Raw genomic sequence first — 5013 nt, 5'->3', positions numbered from 1 at the left:
TATATATATATATATATATATATATATATATATATATATATATATATGGACTTAATGATAAGTAGTTGAAATTTCTCTTCTTTAGAAGAAAGGTGTGAATGTGTATTGCATGCTAAAAAGTTCACTCACCTCTTAGTTGTAATTATTCCATTTAAATTAAAATGTCAGTTCTTGGTGATTAAAAAGCTGCCTACAGGGAGTATCTGAAATAAAACCCTTCGTTTTCTGCCTTCTTTATTTTGATATTTTGCTTTTGAATTACATTTAGGGTAAAACAATTAACCTCTAAATGAGAAATAATGTTGAGAAGACAATGATGTACATTCTCTGGCCTCTGTTGTCACTGTTCAGTTAGTCTTATGCACTACCATAATTCTGTAAACCTTCTGTATCCTCCACATAGAGATTTTAATGGTAATGTATAAACTCTTCACAGAAAACAGAGATCATCTTCAATCTTGCATAGAAGTGTCAAAGTTATTGGTCTGTAAGTGCTACCTGTTCACAGTAAATCTTGTAGCAACATAATTAATTTCTCTACAGTTGATGATAATTGTTTATATCATCAGATAACATGTTAACATACCATACATTTCTCTGAACATAAAGCTATTCTAAATTGGAAAGTATTAAATTAACTTGGTACAGGAAGAATCATCCATTGAAATGACATTTTTAAAAACACCCCCCCCCCCCCCATGAAATAAATAAATAAATAAATCCCCCCCCCCAAAGGGGGAAAAAAAAAAAAAATGGTTTTGCAGTTGCTTTGTAGTTGTTTTGTGTCACTTTATCTTATCATGATGCATTATGTACAAAACATTATTATTTTTTTAAATTTATTTTTTATTCAAGACCCCTAAAGGAAATCTCTATGTTCATTTCACTTTCATATTCATATTTGATACATGAAACTTTTGAAAAGTTACATATTCTAACTATACACTGTCAAGTACATTGTCATGATGGTCAGGTGAAAGCTAATAAATCAAATCCTATTTGATACAAAGAGATGTCTAAAGAACAGCCTCTGGAAGGAAACTTAGTCCTTCACCAACACAATGTTATTAAAGCTAACATTAATTTGTTGGAATCATAAATGTTAAAAGTTTATAAAGTGTAGAATGAAGTCAGCAGTGTTAATCTATAATTATTTTTCATCCACTGTACTTGTTACATTACATTTTTACATTTTTCATTCCTGAAAAAAGAAAAAAAAAGAAAAAAAAAAAGAAAAAAAAAAAGGATAGTTGGAGCATAATAACTATTATTACAGACAATTAATTTACACAGGCTAATGCTAGGGAGAGTCTGCAGAGGAAAAATATTAAAATGTGCTCTCAGATCAATGATATATCTAAATTTTCAACCAGGAATCTCCTTTGCGGCTTAATACCAAACCTATTTTACACTTCTGCCTGTCTGTGGGTTTACAAGAATGTCAAGTTCCATTACTGACTACATTTTGTTACCTAAATTATAATTCTTTTCATCAGGAAAAGCAAGGTGTCTGAGTGAAGTGGGACTAGTAATATGTTCTTCTTCCCATTTAACTTTTTTATTTTCATTCTCATGTAGTCCTTCATGCTCCATGATTTTAGGCTTTATCTCTCCCTGCAGTGGGGAGGTCAAAGTAAACTTTTTCTCCTGTGCAGGGGTATTCAAATCATTAGCAAAGCTGTCATTCATCATCTGAACAGCTGAGATGTCTGTCCAGACCCTCCAAGCCTGTACAAAAATCTTTCTCAATTATAGATTTCTGTCTCTTTGCCTGCCCTGTAGCTCAGCTGATCAAAATTAGGTCAACATTTTCAAGCCCTGTTGTAGAAAGTCTATTCTGAATTCTGTAACAGAAGAAATCAAGCTCAGCAGGCTTGAGTGGAGATAAGCAGAGATGAATTGTATTACAGGAAGTCAGACTGCCCTCTTTCCCATCTATGCTATTGTGAATGCAACTTCAAGTAAGTATTTGAAAAATTCTGTTGTTTCTACCTTCAAGGAAGTGACACCCTAGAAAATGCAATTGTTCATTAAAAAGCTACAATTTAATAAAACTTTAGATAAATTAATTGGATAACAGAAATGAGAAAATTACTTTTTTAAAAAACAACAACAACAAAAACCACCACCACCAACAACAAAAAACACAACCAAACAACAACAACAAAAAACTTGTTAGATGCTCTTATACTGTCCAAGCATTTAGGGATCTAAGCAAGCAAATGTGAAGCAAATTCAAATATCAGAGACTTATGATACCCACAGAAACAGATATGAACAAATAATAGATAGAAAGAGATAATAAATTTGCCAACATCCTTATTATTTATGTCTGCTACTTAGCTGTAGCCAAAACAAAGATCTTGCAGAAGCAAAAGAAACAGCTGCCACATCAAATATAGTGCAATGAATTTGACTGACTCCTTTCCTTCATGTTAGAGATAACTGTTAAATACCTTGCAAAATATATTTATTTCTCAAAAATTCAAATATTTCTCAAAATTATTTATTTCTCAAAAATTAATATATGAAGCCAAATTCTAATAATTATTTGTTTCCACAACTATAGAATCATAGAATGGCTCAGGTTGAAAGGGACCTTAAAGATGATCAAGTTCCAACCTCCCTGTCATAGGCAGCAATGTCACCCATCAGATCAGGTTGCCCAGGGCCTCTTCCAACTGGTCTTGGATACGTTCAGAGATGGTGCATCCACAACATTTCTGGGCAACCTGCTCCTGTGCCTTACCACCCTCTCAGTGAAGAATTTCCTCTTAAGATCTAATCTAAATCTCCTCTCTTTTAGTTGAAAACCATTCCCCCTTGTCCTGTTATTATCTGATTGAGCAAAAAGTTATTCTCCATCTCTTTTATAAGTCTCTTTCAAGTATTGAAAAGCTTTAGCGAGGTCACTCCAGAGCCTTCTCTTTAAGTTGAACAGCCCCAGCTCTCTCAGCTATTCTATGTAGGAGAGGTATTCCAGCACTTCTTAGACCTCCTCTGGAACTGTTTGAATAGACACCCAGCACATTCTTCTTGTTCTGGGGGCCCCAGACCTGGATGCAGAACTTCATGTGGGACCTCACAAGGGCAGAGTAAAGGGGTACTATCATCTCCCTCGACCTGCTGGCCACTCCTCTTTTGATGTAGACTAGAATATAGTTTCCCTTCTGGGCTGCAAACGTGCACTGCTGGCTCATGTTGACCTTTTTGTCCACCAGAACTCCCGTCTTTCTCTTTAGGGCTGCCCTCAATGAGTGCTTCTCCCATGTCTGGGATTGTCCCAACCCAGCTGCAACACCTTGTACTTGGACTTCTTGAACCTATTAGGTTCACAGGGGCCCAATTCTCAAGCTTGCCCTTTGGATGGCATCCCTTCCTTCTATTGCATCACCTGCACAACTCAGCTTGGTCCCATCTGTAAATTTATTGAAGATGCACTAAATAGGTCTATGTCATTTATAAGGATATTGAACAACATTGACTCCTGGAAGGACTCCTGAGGGACACCACTCATCATTGGCCTCCACTTGGACATAGAACCAATGACCACCAGTCTCTGGGTAGGACCTTCAAGCCAACTCATTATCCACTGAATGGCCTACCCATCAAATCCATATCTCTCCAATTTGGTGATCAGGATGACATGTAGGACCATGTCACAGGCCTTATGGAATTCCAGGTAGATAGACTTCTGCATATTTATACGTATAATCTTTCCTGAAATATGTAATATGTTATTAATATATCTAAATGCTGGAAGACACAAATGGAGAAATAAGTTATGAACTGTTTTGCTTAGTGATGCATTTCAGTGTCTGTAACATGTATAATGTATAACTCATTTCCTTATTCCCTATGAAAAATATACTGGCTGAGAAGTTAAAATCACAGAATCTTTCAAGTTGGAAAACAGCATTTTACTGAATAGAGACCCAATTGCTTAGGGTTTTGTCTTGTCTGTCTTGTCAGGTATCTGATTCATAAATATTCAAAGAAGTTAAAACAAAACAACAACAACAACAACAAAAAACACAAAACAAAACAAAACAAAAAAAAACGTGTGGGTTAATGCAAACTATAGATGAGTTAAAAATTGGCACAATGTTGATTGGTTGATTGTTAAATTGATGTATTTAAAGGAAAACATCAGTATATCAGTAGATATACTTTTGTAAGAGTGGGAAGAGGAATATTCATCCTCGCCTTCTTATTTTTTTCCAGTTCAGAATAGAAATTGTTCATTGTTTTCACTGAAATGGAGTGGATTCCTAACTGATCATTTCAAGCTAAGCAAGAAGAATTAATATTTAACTTCAGATAACAGAATGTTAGTTTTTCCCTAACATTCAAGATGCTAAGGGACAAGTACTAACATTGGAGAAGCTAAGGGACAAGTACTAGTTTTAATGATCCCAGCAAACAGTGAAATAAAATGCTCAGAAAGTATACACAGAAAACAGTAAGCAGAAGAAATCTGAGCTGGTCATGAACTTTCTGTACTCTCTGGAGTGTAGAATCATAGCAACAAGAACTGAAGGGAACCTATTTAATCATCTTGTGTCTTTTCCCTCCAGAGAATGATTTTTCTGAATGATTCTCATCCTTCCTGTCCCCATCCTCCATGCCCCCCCCCCCTTCCCAGAAATTACATTTTAATTGTCTAAGGCCTAGAAGGTGGAAATTAAAAGGAGCTGAATTTCTTTGACATCTTAATATTGTCCCATGAACCCCAGTTAAAATAAAAATAAACCCTACATTAAATAGAGAGGGAAATAGAACTGCAGACCTCATTTTGCTTGTGCTTCAACATAACACTGAACTATGAATCACTGCTAGACAAATCCTGATGTATTTTCTCTAATTCCTACCTGGTTAAGCTCACACTCACTTGATGCCACTTGACTGCTATGTGATCTAGCTGTTATTCAGCCTTCAGAACTACAAAACTTCAGGTATACATAAAAGCTCAACTTCACTTATTTGAAGAAGGTCAGTGAAAGAAAGAAAGAA

The sequence above is a fragment of the Oxyura jamaicensis genome, chromosome Z (assembly GCF_011077185.1).
Source record: "Oxyura jamaicensis isolate SHBP4307 breed ruddy duck chromosome Z, BPBGC_Ojam_1.0, whole genome shotgun sequence".
Taxonomy (NCBI): Eukaryota; Metazoa; Chordata; class Aves; order Anseriformes; family Anatidae; genus Oxyura; species Oxyura jamaicensis.
This window is presented reverse-complemented; position numbering follows the sequence as displayed.